The sequence below is a fragment of the Apis laboriosa genome, unplaced genomic scaffold (assembly GCF_014066325.1).
Source record: "Apis laboriosa isolate Shangri-la unplaced genomic scaffold, ASM1406632v1 scaffold34_cov151, whole genome shotgun sequence".
Classification (NCBI taxonomy): Eukaryota; Metazoa; Arthropoda; class Insecta; order Hymenoptera; family Apidae; genus Apis; species Apis laboriosa.
Genome location: NW_025222928.1, coordinates 8,236,872 through 8,255,837, shown reverse-complemented (window position 1 = coordinate 8,255,837; position 18,966 = coordinate 8,236,872). Strand labels below are relative to the sequence as shown.

At 38.8% G+C, this 18,966-nt stretch overlaps 1 protein-coding gene across 3 annotated transcripts in view; it reads right to left on the bottom strand.

Moving 5' to 3' along the window:
- Positions 1-18,966, bottom strand: part of LOC122715127 (prolyl 4-hydroxylase subunit alpha-1) — a 321,169-nt gene that overhangs the window by 167,333 nt on the left and 134,870 nt on the right. Inside the window, exons 1-2 of one of the 3 annotated variants that reach the window (XM_043937049.1) lie at positions 15,980-16,069; positions 15,834-15,904 (exon numbers count right to left, since the gene is read on the bottom strand). The exons of the other annotated variants lie outside the window; for them this stretch is intronic. The gene's annotated coding sequence lies outside the window, so the exon portion shown is untranslated. Of the gene's footprint in view, positions 1-15,833; positions 15,905-15,979; positions 16,070-18,966 lie in introns of those variants that run through there. 3 annotated transcript variants of the gene reach the window in all.

Here is an 18,966-nt window from a genome sequence, read left to right as displayed (position 1 = left end):
AAAAAAAAAAAAAAAAACCCATCCCTTAACCATCGATCCCTCGATTCCACTTCGAATCAGACCTAGAGAGAGAGGCTCTCTCTCTCTCTCTCTCTCTCTCTCTCTCTCTCTCTCTCTGCCTTGAAGGAAAAAAAAAGAAAAAAAACAGAAAGGAAGAAGGGCTGTCAAGCGGAGGGTGGGCGCTCGTGCAAGGGGATGAAAGGCGTGCGTCGCGATTTCAAGGATCGAATTCCTCCCCTTTGCCACCGTCCAATTTCGAGGGCTGCTCGAAATGCGGAGGAATTTCGAGGGGAGAAGAGGAGGGGGAGGAGAGGGGGAGGGGGAAGACGCGCGCGTCGCGACGCGCGTAGATCCGCGTCCCTGTGTGTACACTCACTCCCTCTTTGAGCCTTTCGGGACGGAATGCTCGATGATCACGCTAATGGATTACAGTTTGGTTTAAGATTTTAATCGAGCCTGGAACCGTCCGCCATCCCCCCTCCCCCCTTTCCCCTTTCGACCATTTAGATATTGCACTCTCAGCGGTAAGGAATCCGTTTCCTTTAGGTGGTATGGTCGTAATTGAAGGTAATTGGTAACAGTGGTCGCATCCGTGTTTATTGGATATTCGAAAATGAATCATAGGGGGAAGAGATTAATCGAACGATTATCGCGCGATATTATCGTGCATGGGATAAAAATTTTTACGAATTTGTTTATCTTCGAACGAGTTTAATCTATCGATATGATTTGAAGGAAAAAGATAGAGAGAATGGATTAACGTTTGTACGAATTCATTATTTCTAGGATATATAAAATTATCGTATCTGTTTTCTCCTGCTTTTCCCCTTTTCCAGATAATATTGTAAAAGAAATTGGAAATCGTATAGGATGCCCGATCGAGCGAATATGACGCTAATTATTTCCGGATTTTAATGGTCTTTATCGATTTATTTAATTCTCTCGTAGCTACGCGGTATTATTTTTCATCCCTTTTTTATTATCCAAAAATTCGCGATTAATTAACCGAAATTTAAAGTTTCCCTCCTCCTCCCTACTTGGAAACGGTTTAATTACATATTATACGATCAGAAACTCGCCTCATAAAAATTCAACCGCGTTATCTCGAGCCTCCAAATGTACAAGAATCTACCGTTCCTCGAGTTAATCGCAGTTGATCTATACTATAGCACCGAAGGGAAGGGAGTGGAATCTCTTGGAGAGTCGCTTGCAATCCCGAACTAATTGCTCGAAACTCTAAAAAGAGAAAAAAAAAAGAGAAAAAGAGAGAAGAAAAAAGTACATAGATAGTTGAGAGGAGAGAAAGAACAGAGGGAAGGAAACTGTCGACGAATGCGCGGCGAGTATAAGCGGTGGTTCTAATAACTAAAATTACATCTTTCCAAGCCACTAACGGAATAACTTTCGCCGAGAAATCTCGAGATTTGCAGCGAGCGCTCTAAGAGTCTCTCTCTCTCTCTCTTTCTCTATCTCTTCCTCTTCTTCCTCTCATGGAAAACTTCTCCTCTTGAAATTTAATGTTCGAAAGGTAAGCCGAGCAAATCCGGGATGCTCGATTTTTAAATATTAAGAGGTTATGATATCACTGGGATGCATCGATGGTCGAGCAAGATTTTTATCCGATTAAGATCGAGGAAACTGAAATTCCATTCCAGCTTCCAGATTCCAGAAGAAACGAAAACAGACTCGAACGTAAAAATTGAGAAATTTAGCTAACAGACAGAGTTTGGACAGTTATTAATTATTTCGTAATCGAATTCTGTAGTCGATTGTTTGATGTAATAGATGAGCAAATAATTTCCTTCCTTCTTTTCTATGATAATTTCTGACCGAATTCGAATTACTTTACCATTGGTGGCGCCATCTGAAAGAACGTTCTTTTGTTTTCAAGAAGAGTCGCGACGAGCGCTCTAAGAGTTTCCAGTTTTACGCAACAATTTCGAGCAATATGGCGTGCGAGAAGCGTCGTCGCGTCACTGTTTATTTTTTGCGTTCCAGAAAATCGGTTATCGAAGCTATTGAAATGGTTTGTGCGCGTCATTCGGAAAAGAAATCTTACGAAACGTGGAAAAAGTGGTAGCAAAGATTTAAACCTGGAAATTTTAATTCGAAAGACGACGATCGTTCAGGTGCATCGAGAAAGTTCGAGAACAGTGAGTTAGAGGAATCGCTCGACAAAAATCCGACCCAAACGCGAGAAGAATCGGCAGAAAAATAATAAAATCTTGAATTTGGAAAAAAAAGGAAAAAAAATTTATTTGCATACCTAATATTATCTTAGTAACTGTAATCATTAATCAATCGATCATCGTTGAAATAAATCAATAATCATCTTCTGTAATTTGTAACCATTGATTAATAATTTTTAAATCATTCGGTCGATTTTTACGAAATTTAAATGTTTTAGACGGATATCCTTTGTTAAAAAAGTTTTTACTTTATATAATATATTATTTTCGATTTCTCTTGACAGATTATTTTCATACGCAATTTGATACGTTCTTAAAAACGCAAAACTTTCGGATAAAATGTTTGAAACACAAATTGTATTGCATTGTAAAGCACATTATAAGTAAACAAGTAACTCGTTCCAAGGATTTTTTATATAAAACTATATAAAAAATATATATATTTCTAGAAAAATGTTCACAGTGTTGTTATTATAGCGAAAATACGGATTAAATCGAAAATGTAATCATTTCGTGATTAATAATTAATAAACCAATCGCGAACATCGATTACAACAACTTCTGATTCTTTTCTTATTCATTGATCAATGATTACTGATTACATATTAATCGTTACATTAATTTTCAATCATTAATTACTTAAATCGTTAATTACTTTTTGCCCAACGACGTGAACGAGAAATCTACCCCTGATCGTTCAATATTCAAAATTAAAAATTCGGTTTAAACTCGGTTATCGAACGATCATCGAATAAAATCTTGGCGAACGTTACTCAAAACTCGCGATCTTGGGAGTGGACATCTCTGCAAATAATTATTACATATAATAATAATTATTATATATAATAATTAGCTCGCGAGTTAATTCAGAGTCAGAATTATTCGTAAATGGTAGCAAAAAAAATTGGGAAGGAGGGGACGCGTTGAACATGGCGGGGGGGAGAGGGGGGAGGGTAACACTGTTGTGAGACACGGGTCTCCAACCAGTCTCCTCCGGCCGTTTCACCGTCGGCTGGCGTCAAATTTACATCAAAAGGCGAATCGGGCCAATTTAAACAACGGCCGGTGCACAATGGAATTGAAAATTCAAGGGCGCGCGGCTACGGGACTCGTTTTGCTCGCCCACTCTTGGACGAGTTTCACGACGATGTTCCACGAAGGAGCATCGTGATTTCAAAAAGTACATTTCAGAAAGAAACGCGTCGCCTTTGCTCAACACAGATTTTGTTTTCGAAGTCGTTGAAACGTTTCCTCTCGATCCGTTTTGCGAAAAATTAATTAAACAATGGAATTTTTTTCGAGTCGTGGATACGAGTCTCAAATATAGTAGAAGGAATACGTTTAATAAAATTGTGAGTCGATGTCACGATGTCTTTGTTCTACTACGCTGGATCGAAACATAAATCGATTCATAAATGAATACGAGACACGAATCGCACGTATAAATTTAACGGGAAGTTTGAATATTAAGTTAACGTTAAAAATAAATTGAAATATTCTTAATTAATCGATCGATGTAATATCTGCCGATTAAGCGAAAAATTAGTTTCTTGGACCGTGGTATATTTCGATCGCGCGAGAGTTATCTATAATATTCCGGTTTCATACGGTCGCTTTAGTAAGCTTTAATTTTGGACAGGCGGAGGACGGGGTTCTTAATCAACAACCCCGACCACCGAAAATCCCTTCTCCCGTGGAGGCCGTCGCGCCTTTCACCTCTATCATTAGACATTGGCCTCTCTCCCCCTTCTCCTCCTTTGGTTCTAGGCCAAATTTTAATGAGAAAACTTAACGAGAGCTCCGTGTCCCGACACGCATTTCCCATGCTGATTATGCATCCGGAGTGGCTTGGTGAAACGGATTTGCCGTCCCCTTTGTCCTCGTTACGCGGAAGGGCGGGAAAATCTGTTTGATTCGCTCATCTTCCCGGTTTTACAACCGTTTATAATGATTCACGACCCCTCTCGAGAAATTTCCAACATTTGGAACCTCTCCTCGTCTATAAATTTACGTCGACCCTCGATATCTCGTAACTCGCGCTACGTTTTATTAGAGCATCAACAGAGAAGTGTAAATATTGGTGTGCGAATAAGTTCCTTCCCCTTTCCTTTCTTTCTACGATCGTAACCGAATTAGAATTACTTTACCGTTGGTGGCGCCATCTGAAAGAGCGTTCTTTTGTTTTCAAGAAGAGTCGCGACGAGCGCTCTAAGAGTTTTCAGTTCTACGCAACAATTTCGAGCAATATGGCGTGCGAGAAACGTCGTTCGTGTCATTGTTTACTTTTTGTGTTCCAGCTTAGGAGATTGGCTGTCGAAGCCACTGAAATGATTTGTGCGCGGTACTAGGAGAGAACGCTTATCTTACGGAACGTGCAAAAAGTGGTAGCAAAGATTTAAAGCCGAAAATTTTAATTCGGAAGACGACGATCGTTCAGTGCATCGAGAAAGTTCGACAATAGTGTGTTAAAGGAATCGTTCGATGAAAATTCGACCCAGACGCGAGAAGAATCGACAGAAAAATTGGAAGACAAACGATATCTATCCGATTGAAATAATCGGGTAATCTTGTATCTGATTTATGTAATAAAATTTTGAATTTGGAAAAAAAGAGGAAAGAAGTTATTTGCACATCTAATACAATGATTTTTTATATTGTTCTTTGTGAGTCTCATTATAGTACTTTTCTCGACTCTTTCTCCTCGATTCTCTAGTAGTAATTGCACCGAATTTCACGATCAAATTATCGTCATCTAACCTAACCTAAACCTTTATTTTTTCGTAATACAAAAATGATTCGAACTATTGGAACTTTTCATCAAAAACACACAACGAAACGTGTCTCTCAGCGACAAAAATCAAAAAAAATATCGAGAGGGAGGAGGAGAGAGGGAGATTCCGTTTACCAGCCCGATAGCGTGTTTCGTGAAACAATGCCACCGCCATATTAGCAACTGAGGGACGTTGACGCCGGCCATTTTACGGCACAAAGCCCGGTTGAATTACGTTTTCGAGCAACAGTCTATTCGTCGTCCGGGAGGAAGTTTGCGAGCAGAAGGCGGCCAGAGAGGGGGGAAGGAGAGGAGAGACCGCTTAATTTCCTGCTTTAAATGCGGAACAGAAAGCGGACAAGGCAGCAAGAAGATGAAAAACCGAAATCGAATCGAGCGGCTGGTGCGTGTTCGCTTCTGCCAACCGATAATTGACTTTTCCGCCATAATAAAACGATATCTACCTCCCCTCTTACTTCGAGCTTTTTTCTTTCCTCACTCCTTCAAATTATCCACGAACGATCGACAAATATATATATATATATATAAAATACAAGGATGAAAATATCGCGGAATATCTCGATACTTGGATCATATCTACTTTGTGCGATTTGTAATCTGAGACACGAGTGAGTGAATAAACGAAGCACGATAGTTCATTAGGAGGGAAACACGTGATGTTGGAATAAGTAACGTCGCGCGTATGGAAAGTGCTCGTCCATGGACGATAATTTAGAAGATGTCGGGGTACGATACCAGCCGGTATTTCGCGTGTCGAGTCACGTGCGAGAGAGAGAGAGAGGGAGAGCGCTAAATTTTCACGTGTGAGTAAGTGGAACGAAACGATTGAACTCTTGTTTTCTTCTTCTTTTGATTCAAAGTTAAAAATCGATCGAAATTGAAACGAGTGTAATTAAAATAATTAAAAGAAAAAAAAAAATGATGACACGTTCTCATGCAACGGTGTATTTGTTCGTCATTAATTGAACGTTATCCGTTATTTATACGATTGTCCGACCGTTCTCGAACGATACGCTACGCCATCGATAATTAGCCCAGTCGTCATGGATAAATACTTTAACACTCCTCTCGAAATCCATGAATATTAATAAGGAAAACACAAATTCGTGGCTTGCCAAAGCAAATATATTTTGCGCGTCACAAAATAATTAACCATTGACGAAATTATTGCGCTCGATCCAGTCCGAATTTCAACGTATAAAAAGATTATTCTGTCGCTGCTCGTTGTTATACGCGAAAGATATTTCGATTAAAAAAAAAAAAAAAAAAAAAACACGATATTCTCGACGAAAAATATTTGAAAAAAATATTACTTTCGTCCCTCGAATATCACCTTGATGTTTTAAAAATATTGGACAGGGAAAACAACTGGAGAAAAGTAAAAAACGATTACCAAGTCCAAGAATATATTTTGCAAATTTTTCCAAGTAGAAGAAAGTAGATATATTTCCCTATTCGCGTATAAATTATGCGCGGTACGATACTACACCAGTTTCCGGAAGTACAAAGTACTTCGGAACACGGAGTTATCGATCAAACTCGTCTTCCTCCGCTGTTTACACAGTAACCCGCTTCATCATTTAAACGTATGCTAATAATAATAATAAATTCTCCGTTTTTGGGTAAATTTTTTATTTCCAATCGCGCGCGAAATAATTCTTCGGGTGTAATCGGGAACAATGGAAAGAGGACAGAGGGGAGGAGGAGTTCACCAACATCACCAACCAACTCTTGCGAACGCACTTGAATATTCGAGCAAGCGAGAGTGCCCCTTAAGTGCGATCACTGCATTGCTGCGTATACATCGTATATAGTGTCGTGTGTTCGAAGAGGCTCGAAAGGGTGTTCGAGGCTGGCTTGGTTTGGAAAGGAAACAGTGGCGAAAGTGATGTAAATTCGCGCAAGATTTGAATTTCGCGCCATTCGTGCGGTAAAATGTTGCCAACGAAAAAAAAAGGACAGCGCGACAGGATTATTAAAAATGAAATGTTTATTAAAAATTATTATTATTATTATTAAAAATGGAATGATCGGCGAAATGTCAATAAATCGCAATTTTTTCGATTAAAAATTTAAAATCGAATTCTTCGTTGATCAGTGGTAATCTCTGATAAATATGACAAAGAGATTCGCATTCTCGAAGATACGGCGAGAAAAAACTTTTATACCACCGAAAAGTGCGGCGAGTAATTTGCTTTCTTTCGAGAAAAATATGACGGAGTCGTAATATTTCACGCGATACGATAAAAATCGCCGGTTAAAATTCTGCCAAGAACCGCGTTTTCTTGTTTTATCCACTGAGTATCCACAGAGTGAAACCGTAAAAACCGTAAGTTATTCTATAGAGACTGAGAGGTACAGCGATATAACGAATTTTCGAACCATTCGAAAAATTCTCTCCGATTTTCTCCAAAAGTCGAATTAAAACATTAGGAATAAAGAAGAAATAACACGTTAAACAATTTTTAACAGAAAATGAATATCTCTATATAAAATTTAATTCATTTGTAATTTCGATAATTTTTCATTTACGTTATATTATCACGCAACTTGTGTGTATTTTCGAACAATGTTTATACACTCTTTGAAAAGCAGTTCGAAAATTGTTCAATACCAGTAATTCAAACGAAAAATATCGCCAGACATAACCTATACATCGAGAACGAAATACTAGGGTTAGATGTTGAATTTAAACGTTTTCGAGTAGGAAAGCCAAGGTATCAAATTACGACATCTGGCTCTACATCGTTTTTGCGAACTCATCCCGAGGAAAGTACTATTTGCCGGCCGGGCCGTGCGGAGCGGGGAGAAAACGGTGGCCTCTTAAAATTCGAGGTAAATTAATCGTGCGCTTGACGAGATTATTCGAGAATAATCGATTTTCTAAATAAACGAGAATCCCTTTCTTTCCATTCCATCGAAAGCAATTCGGCAAAAACTTTCCAACCGCGCTTCGAAGTAATTTTTCTTGGATCTCACGATGAACGCTCGCGAAAAAACGAATTTTTTTTTTTTAAAGTTAGTCAATTACCTCTAAAAGGGAAACAACAGCGTATTTAAATATACGATACTTTCGCTCGAAATAAATCGAAAACCAGAAACAATGGGATAGCAAAAGTAATACGAAACGATATATGGTGCCACCAAACGTTAATTATACGAAACGATCGATGAACAGAACGAGAACAAACAAGCAAACAAAAATGTTATGGGATAGAATAAAACAGAATCGAAAAGAATAATCGATTCCAATCGATTCAATAACGAAAATAACAATAACAGTGAGCGCGATGAGTGTCACTTTTACGACACGGCCAATCATTCTCGTATGCCTTGCTCGTATGCCTTTTCTCTGTACGCGCACGAAAAAAAAAAGAAAGAAAAAAAAAAACTTTTCTTCAGAGGAAAAAGACAGGATCGGAACAAGCATCGAAAGATAAAACCAAAGAACCGGCCCATTTGAATTCCAAGAGAGGGAATGTTCGTTTTTTAACGAGAGCCTCCCTTTATTTCGCTCTCGAAATTCACGGACACCTCGGGCGGACAGGAATCAAGGACGACACTCGGGCGATAACGTGGCCTCGACGATCGCCTGTTGGACGAGAAAGACTTGGCAGCCTCCCCCGAACGGATCCCCGGGACGAGAGGAATGGAAAAAAAAGAAAAGGTGATAGAGACGAGGAGACGAAAAACAAGGCTGATTGTGGAGGCAATGGAATAGAAGAGGAAGGAAGAACGAATACGTCCCGCTGAATATTGCGAGGTACCCTGTACGCAAAAGCGTGATAAATGGTACGGATTATTAAGGGAACGATTAATCGAGTGGGGAAGTTATACCGACCCTCTGTACACTCACTGTCGACGTTTCGTTTCAAATTTTTTTCCCTCTCCCATGACACGGTATAACACGTAAAAACTGACCGTTAGTGTCCTCCGACATTACGAAATTAATACTTACATACGATAGAAGGAAGGAAAAAGACTGAAGTGTCACAACAGAGAAAGCAAAGAAAAGAGGAGTCGAGCGAATTGGAATTGAAAATTAAGAAGAGCTCGCGTCGAACCAATCGAAAGGAGCGGAAGGGTGGAACAAAGGGCGATGTTAAAATAATGGAGGTTAAGCAAAGGGGTGCGCGCGAGTATAAGAGCGGCATAAGGCGGGAGAAATAAAATGGCGGTGGTAAGCAAGGTCTGGAGGATGGGAAGGGGGGAAGCAAAGTGCCTCCTTTTCCGCCCGTATCGTCGTCGGTGTGGAGAAGGAAGGTTGTTCTTTTAACATAAAAGAAAACTCGTCTGAAATCGTGTCCTGCTCCCCTTCTCCGGCCGATGGTAATTTCGATGGTGGCGATCTCTCGAGCGGAGAGGGCGCTCAACAATCGGTCGCGCGATGGCGCTGCGGTGCCTCCTTATCTTGAAAATTCGTTCCAATTCGCTCGGCCGCCTCTTCTCCCCCCTCCCCCTCGCCACTTTTAACGACGCCAACGTCGTGAAAGTGAAAACAGTGGGAGGGGAACGGGAGGGTTCGATCGCGTATTATTACAGCGGAAGGTGGGGGGAAAGGGCGGTGGGTGGCTCGTTACGAGCGGGCAATTCGACGGGCAAATGAATTTTCACGACATTGTTAATTAATTCGGTGTTGGGCCGCACGCGCGTTAGTCCACCGCCGCGCCCCGCCACGATAATTCGACGACCGTTTAATTGGCGATGGCCTCGCAAATTGACCGTTCCGCTTTTATTATCTTGTAACTCTTCGCGATGCCGGGGGGAGGGGGGGAGGATTACGAGCTTTGCTCTCTTCGTTTTTCCTTTCTCTAAAGTAAATTTCTGCGCGATTTTTTTCTTCCTTACGAAGAAAATTTTCTTTTTTTCTTTTTCTTTTCTTTTTTTAATTCCATTCAAACAATATCGATAAAAGTTTCCTTAAGGCAAATTTTCATACGCTTTCCGTATTTTTTTTTTTTTTCTCTCCCCGTAAATTCCTGTGAAATTTTTTTCCAAAAGGAAATTCTTTCGAAAGAACGGCGGTGAAAGTTTCTCGAAATATTCTCGTGACCTTCTTTCGGAACGAGAGTTCTTTCGAAGACAAGAGTTAAATCGTATCAATGAACTATCGCTCTGACATATCATTCGCCTCAATTGTTCCCAAGAATCGTAACAATTTCGTATTCCAGTTACATAAATGGCGACAATTCCCTTCATGGCCTCCATTCCGGCTCGTTTCATTGGCCCAATAAAACGCCAGTTTCTCCACCGTCGCCGTCAAATTTTTCTTAATCTTTAAAAATCATTTTTAATCGAAACCCGCGTTGCTTGCACCGATTCAATCATCACGAATCTTTCAACATTTAACGTCTGCTAATCGTCCAAATCTCGCGAATCCCCCCCTCCTCGACTCGCGGCAAAGCTCTGCGAGCTGACGATAATAAGAAACGGGAGAGAATTTTTATCCGTGGCTTCATAAAAAAAAAAAAAAAAAAACCTCCCTCCGCCACGGGGAGGAGGAAAAAGCGTTAACTCTCCGCTGGTAACTCTCCGCTTCCGGTTGGCTCGGCCCCGTAATAACCGGCGAAAGAAATAACAATCCGGATTAAGTCGAGCTTAAACGCGTTATCAGGACTGATGCTGCCGATGTAAAAAAGTTTGCTCTCCGCCCTGCGCCCGTGTTTACGATTATGAGAAACGCCGCATTCTTGCATTGGGAGGAAAGAGGGAGAGGGGGAGGGGGGCAAGACTCTTCGTCTCCTCGCTCGAAAAGCTCGTAAGGCAAAGCTCGTAACGTGGACGGCCACGTTTTCGAAAAATGGCGGATCGTGACGGATAAAGCAGTTCGATTAAGCGAAACCTTTGGATAAGTTGGACGGAGGTTGGGGGGGATATAATTGTTTTATAGGTGTCGAGGGATGTAATTGAAATTGTGTGGCGTGGCGCTGCTGTGGCGGGAATTGTTGAGGTCTCTTTGACGAATCTTTGATGGAGAGGAAGGGGTATACAGGGTGGGTGAACTAATTGTGTAACACCTTGAATGTTGTTATTATTTGTCAAAAAGTGATGTTAGAAAAAAATGTATATTAAAACTTGCAATGTATGGGGGAGGGCGTATTGGAGGAGAATTCAAGGTCATCTTTTCTTTAAATGGAATGTTGGAATTTTTGCATCGCAGAATATGAATTGAAACTGTTTTACGTTTAATCATAAACAATATTTTTCAATGCTCCCCCCAAAGAGAAAAATTTAATGGGGCCAAGTATAGGAGAGGCAAAAGATCTCAGATGATTTTAACTCCATTAGATCTGCTAAAATAATAAGTTCAGAGACACGTGATACGTGATGCAGCGATACGAAGATTTCTACTTTCCATTGACGTTTCAATTCGAATATCTCCTGTAACGTAAGAAAGTTTATTTCACTACTTATCTGACCTTGCATCACCTTCAATGATCGATTAAAAAATAAAAAAACATAGCATTCCATTTGAAAAAATAGAGATGACCTTGAAATCTCCTCTATGCCTTCACCCACGCAAAAAATATTCGTATACGCCTTTATACAGTGTAAATTTTAATATACAACATTTTTTTCATATTACTACAAATAACGGTAATATTCAAGGTGGACACCCTGTACATATGGATTTTTATTCAAACGAATTTATAGATATATATAAAAAAATATATATATATATATAATATGCCCCCCTTCGTCTCTATAATGCAAGTTCTATATACAACATTTTTATATTACTACAAATAACGGCAATATTCAAAATGGACACCCTGTACATATGGATTACACATAAAATATTTTTATTCGAATTTATAGATATATATATATATATAAATATATATATATAATATGCCCCCCTTCCTCTCTATATAATGCAAATTCTATATACGACATTTTTTATATTACTACAAATAACAGCAATATTCAAGGTGAACATAGTTAGTACCCTATTCTGTATATATGCGCGTATAACTCGAAAGGGGGATGATATGATTTGGAGATATGTATGTTCTCGTTATGTACACTGACTTTTTTTTTTTCTTTTCTATGAAAGATTTTGTTATAATTCCAAAGCTATTACACGATACGAAGGGAGCGTGATGCATATATAAGAAATAATCTAAGGCGAGTAAATTTATCGTAGACGTACTCTCCAAGGGGCAATAGTGGTGGAAAAGACAAAGTTATAGGAAAGATAAAAGCAAGAATGATAGATATATACACCTCGATCTTATCTCTGAATTCGTACCACCCTATTCCTTAAAACCCTGAGGGAAATTCCTTGGGAAGAGAAAAAAAAAAAAAAGAAAAGAAACAAAAGAAGGAGGAGGAGGATCTAATTCGAATTTCAGACACGGTACCGAACCAAAAATCCCACTGATTCACTGGAAAATCTTCCGAGAAGAAATACGACGGATAAAGATCTAACCTCTTATAAACTCACAACTTAAACATTCCCACGAAAGACAATCTTTTTATTCTCTACTTCTAAAATCGGAAGGGAAGGGGGAATGGAAAATAGAAAAAAAAAAAAAGAATTTTATTTCTATATTATTTCACTTCACTCATCGTTCATCACTCGTTCATATTTTATAATACTTTTACAGTACTAACAGAACGAATTAGGAATAATACGACAGATAAATATCTAATCTCTTGATAAATTTAACATTTTCGTAGAAAATAAATGTCCATTCTCTATTGAAAATCACAAACGAAAGGAAAGAAAAAGAAAAAGAAAAAAAAATTTAATCTCTATATTCCAACCTTACACGTGTTTACTCGACATTTTTATAACGCAGTTTAATTACTAACGGAATCGCCAAAATCCCGCGATAAAGTTAGAAAAAAGGGAAAGAAAGAACGAAAGAAAAAAAATGGATGGAAGAGCGCGTGCAAAGATTCGAACGGTATTCCGACGAAATTTACGACTCATAAATTTGGGGAGGCAACGATCGCCCCCGTAAAAGCCGATGCACAGGCTTGATACAATGAACGAGCCGATAGCAAGACTCGCGTCAACCGACGTTTCTCCGAATGCATGTGTGACGTAACCGTTGTATATCGCGCGAGATGGCCTGGAAACGAACTGTCCAATGGCCACCGTGCCCCCTTTGCCCCATCGTGCGATTTATCGCGGCCAACATTCTGACCCGCTCTCCACCACGTTCCTCGCCGCTGGCTCTTTCGAAGATTCGAAAGAGTGTTTATCGTACGCTCGAAGAAAGCGGAGGAAACCAAAGATTTTCCAAGAATTGGGACGTTGGTCGAGACGAGAAGAAATTGCGAATAGCGTTCGAGTACAGTGAATCGAAAGGGTGAGTGGAGAAAAAGTGAGAGTGGATAAAGAGGATAAGGAGGGGATATGTGTAAATAATTCTGGAAATTTCGAGAATTTGGAAGGGAAGGAAATTTTGAAAGTTGGAATCAATTTCGAGAAATAGAGAAATCCAATATTTTGTCCCTTTGAGGCGTAATTTAGTTGCATTTTATCTAGAGTTTTTAAATTATTTTACTTTTACGGTTGGGTCCACGGAACTTTGATTTCAACGCGACTTGTACACGGGACTCGCGTAAACTCGCTAAACACGTTACTTCAGAACGGAAGTTTTCTCAGAGTTTCAGTTTCTAGCGAACAACCCTTATCCACAGACCCTTGATGTACTACACGTGTTATTTATACAAAATATTTCGCTTGAACAAATATCTTTGTTATATCTATTATACGAGAAATTCTTTTTTCGAACGATTAGATTAGATAATTAATTAAAAACGTAAATCCGAAGGAATATTCGTTATTATTATATTATAAAGATTCCGTTTTTCTAACTTTTTATGGCAACAATCATAATGCAAACATTGTGAACAAAAAAATGACAAAACAAGGTGTCTTGTGGCTAGAAATTGTTTTGACAGAAAACGAACGCAAGATGTTATCGTTCGTGGAAAAATAAAAAGTGAAAAAAAGAAAAAAAAGCAATGGAAGTAAGAGAATCAAAAGTAGAGTAGACTTTCTTAAAAGAAAGAAAACCGAGGAAAAGAAAGAGGGAAAGAAGGAAAGGCGCGGAGAAAAACTGGTTCTTTAATCGTTTGCGGGTGTCAACGACACCGGAGACGAGAAACGTTTCAACGAGCTTAATAGGATGAAGCTTGGTCAAAAACTTCTCGTGATATAAGAATCTAATTATTGGCCAGCCTTGGAGGATATAAATTTTGCGCGCCAACTATTTCACAAGTTTGGAAAGCCGTTGGAAAGCTTTAAAAATTGGAGGATCGAGAAGGGTGAAAAGTTTGGGGATCTTTCGACGAACGAGAGAAGAATCAAAGAAGAAGAAATGGAGGAAGTAATTGGTAAACGAAGTGAGAAATCGAGGGATTAGGAAATACGTATATCGAATAATCGTTGAGATTCAGTAATTGAAAGGATCGAAATAAATGATGAATCGAAAATAAAAACTGAAAAACAAAGAAATAGAAATAAATGAAAAATTAAATAATAATAATAGACATCGAAATCGAAATTGATCGAAGATACATAATTGAATATCGTTGTACTTAAACAATTGAAATAGCCAAGTTAGCTATAATAATGATATAAATGAAATATAATACTAAAAGTTATTAGTTTCAAAGTTTCAATCTAATTTCCTTCGTGTAATTAGAAACTTCGATAATACGTAGTGAAGACTATTTAATTTACGATCAAAAGAAAAAAACAAGAAAAAATAAAAAATTGATAAATCAAATAACACCGAAAGATCAAAAGTTTCTTCATTATGATGTCAACAAAAATACACAACTTTAAATGTATAACCTTTCATCCCATTTAAAACGACGTGAGATCTCCTGACTTTTGTATTTACGAAGCTACAGTTTCCATGGCTTTCTACAATAGTACGCTCCGAAAAATTCCGACTAAAAACGTATTTACACGAAGGACCGCTCGAGAAGTTGGCGGGGGCTCCAAAAATACATCATTCGGCTCAGCATAACATTGCACTCTGGTTGAGCTCCATATTTTAAGACGCGTCACAGAAACTGCATAAAAACAGGACACAAGTATACATAGAGAGAAGCAGAGTGCAACTCAGCGTGTTTCGGTCCCTGTTGAACGTTATATCACCGGTTGTGGGGGAAGCCACGACGACGAACGTTGAAATACATGGGACATATCTCGTATGACGCGACCAGTGACACAACGCAATTGCAATGCCGGCTGTCACTCTCGCGTTTATTAAGTCATACTTCGTACTCTCGTTCAACTGGATTTCTTTGAACCTAACATGCACGTGTCAACGAGCACTGGCAAACGATTTGCAACGCGGATTTAATAAAATATACGTACGAAATGTTTACAATGCGATTTTCCACTATTATATTTCTATACTAAAAGCTTCGCAAAACGTGTACGACTAGCTAGCATATATAAACACGCGTGTGATACACAATGTCAATCGCAGTTTTACACATACACACATGTATATTCGTCTGGACTCCTCTTTTAACTGGCAAAGAAACTCGTGACTTCGTGCCCTCATTCGTGACTAGTTCAACCGAGTCAACCGAGTCGAAAGTCAAAACTAAATAAATAATCTATCTTTCTCGGAATACGCCAAAATTTATATGTAAGTATTTCTGCCACAAAATTTGATCATTTTATTTCGAATATTTTTGATTGCATAAAAGATACGAATGACGAGGACGATGTCACGAATTAATGACCAAAAATTTTAAATTTGATTATTTGACATGGAAAGAAATCAACGAGGTATCGCGTTTCGAGTCGAAAATAGACATACGATGTCTTTAACGACACCACGATAACATATAAACATAAGATGCTGACTCACCGGTAGTCTGCTTATCCAACGATCTTCCTGTCACGTTGTACACCCCAAAAATTCCAATCACTGTTTGTTGCCTGTTGAAAAATTCAATGAAACGTTCACACAACGACGATGAAAAATAACATCAAATAGCACTGAACGAAACACACCAGAAACTTTGATTGATAACGTGATAACCACGCGGTTTGTAGCATGCGTCTCAGTAATCGAACGCAAACTACAAAAACTCTTAAACGACCTGCACGGCTCGAGATCCGACAGCCGACTGACTTCACGCGGATGCTGCGGCAAGCGTGTTGCCACGCGTCCCCTGCCACACGTCGCGCACATCCCCACCATTTCTTACTTCCTATCTCGCTTACTCACGTTAAGACTTCCTTAACGCTCTCTCCTTTTAGAATTCTCGTTTCTGCACGTGCGAGCAGCAGTTGACTTCGAGTCAGTTAAATTTTATCAAACATGAGAATTCAATTTTGACTGAATTTCGAACAATTATTAGTAATCTTTGAGAACCATATATAATATAAATAATTTCTTATTTTAAAGAAAAATATTTATAGAATAAATATTTTACAAGGTTGAGATTAAATCGAATACTTTCTTAACCTATATCAGATTGTATTTCTTTTTTATCACGTATTGAAACATCATATATTCGTTTCACGTATGAAATTCAAATAAAAAAAAAAATAATATAACAAAAAATTCACAAATTCACTATTCTTGTCTTCCGTCACTCATGAATTAAGATAGGTACGTATACGAATCTAAGCATTAACCTTCGAGACCATTCTACCGCTAACTCCCACCTCGAAAAATCGAATCGAACGATCGATTTGAAATTTTGCAGCACGAATTCAGTTCATATTGATATTACTTCATGTTCGGTCGAGCTTTCACTTGATTCCATCAGTTCATTTTATCTTTTTGAATTTTATCGTATCGCGTCTCCTTTTTCTTTCTCTTTTTCTCTTTTTCTCTTACGTTCATGCAGTTCTCTATCCTTTCTCCGTTAGTGGTCGCTCCATTTTTCTTACTCCGACATTTTTTTTCTCACGGACACTCTTCGTGTTGTCTTCTTTCTTCATTCGGCTCATTTCACCCACGTTTCCCGCGACGCCTCATTTTCTTCGTAATCGTTTCACTTTTTTCGTCCTCTCCCTTCCTCTCTCTCCTTCCAGCTGCCCCTATAATAGCTTCCTACGCGGTTTACTTTTCCATGCGCCATCATCTCTGCTACCGATTCGTTTCATTTTGCCAACGCGCGTCTTCCCTTTTTGACTTTCTGGCTCTCTCCCACGCTCACTGGTGGCGTTAGTGTACCATTCTTGACTGTCTTACCGGGAAATACGGTGGCATGCATTTACACTATGCACTAGGAACGTTACGTTCGTGTCGTTCCATTAGCATAAAACTCTCCATACTCTTTCAAATATCAAAAATTCCGCTTGTAGACACTCACGAAAAAAACACGGCATAATACAATCGCGGCTATGACAGTCATTGTCTCGCTTATTTCGTTTTTGTTTTTTTCAAAATGACACGTAGAATACACAACAAAAATTAGAATTACCAAGTTATTGCGTAACATAATACTTGCACTTTTTTCTTCATCTTCTGAAATCTTATAAGATATACATTCATACAAATTCATACGAAAGAAAGTGTTGCTCAAAGTTGAAAATTTTTTTATTTTTCTATATTTTTACCAATAACGTAAATACTAGAGTAAACGCATTTAAAAACACTTAAAATTCGATTAGTAATTTGAGCATAAAGCTACTTAAATCTGGACAAGAGGCAAAAATTTATTTAATCCAAAAGAATTTGCAGTGAATGAACATTGCAATTGCACGTGCAATTATCGGTCGCGTGGCATTCCATGCTCGATCCTATGGAAAAAAACTACGTTGTTTACGGGATTACGCGATGTTCCTGCGTTTATCCGCCTCGATAAAATCGTAAATACACGTTCAGGGCCACGCTAGAGAAAACGGCTGGGATTTAACAAAATCCTAAGCGGAGGGAGGTGTACATTCCGAAAGATTAGCAACAAAGAGACCCCTTTGTCAGGAACTTCCCGTTAAACGACCATTTTCCCTCCTCCCTCGCTGCTTCTTTTCCATCTCTCTTTTTCCACTCGTTCAATCGAGAATTGCTCGTTCTAGACGGTGTTCTCTCATTCCTGCTAAATGTTGTAATTCAAGCGCATTTTGTAGCAGAGTATGATAAAAAAGGCATTGTTTCTTCTTCTTTTTTTTTTTTTTTTTTTTTTTAAGTTAAGAGAATTTAAAGTTTTGACAATTTTAATATTGTACGTGTACTCTCCTTAATCAAAATATTTTTATTCTTTTAATTTTTTCTTTTTCTTTTTTTAGAATAATATAATATAATATAATATAAAATATTTAGAATAATTTTAAAAAAAGATTAATTTAAAAAATAATGCAAGGAAAGAAGGATACATATACACATTAATTGAACGAGAAATTTATTGCGATAAAGGAACGAGATCAAAGTTTCGAAATCGACGATTATTATATCAAACAACTAGATTTTCTTTTCATTACGAATTTATATATACTTCTTCGAACAAACTGTTGTTTCAAAGGAACTTTTTATAAATAACTTCCAGCTTCCAACAAGCTATCCCTCGATCAAATAATCCTTCGATCGAAATAACGATTTAAGATTACAGGAATATCATTTTGCCGATCGATACGATATCATTATACGATATCATACCTATTGGATTCGATCGAAAACCGCATCGCCTCGAAACGATTGTCCCAACTAATGAGACACCCTGTAGAACGCGTTTGTATGTATGCAACGGCTCGCCGAAACTTTTCGGTTTCGTCTGCATCTCCCCCGCCCTCCCCCACCATCTCCCCTCCAGGCAGGTGGTAAGGACGGCGCCACTGCCGGAAAGACTTTCGCGAACTCGTAAGAAATTAAAGTTTGTTCGCGGAACTCCGCCGCAAGTCGTTCTCCAACGTTGTCGTCCCGTGTCGCGGACCACCTCCCTTGCCGGTGCGCGTCGTCTAGTCTTCGTGGCCGCGACGGAAGTCCAATCCCCCCCTCCCCTCCTCTTCAAAATCGGAAAGGAATATCGCGACGAAATAAATCGACCGAT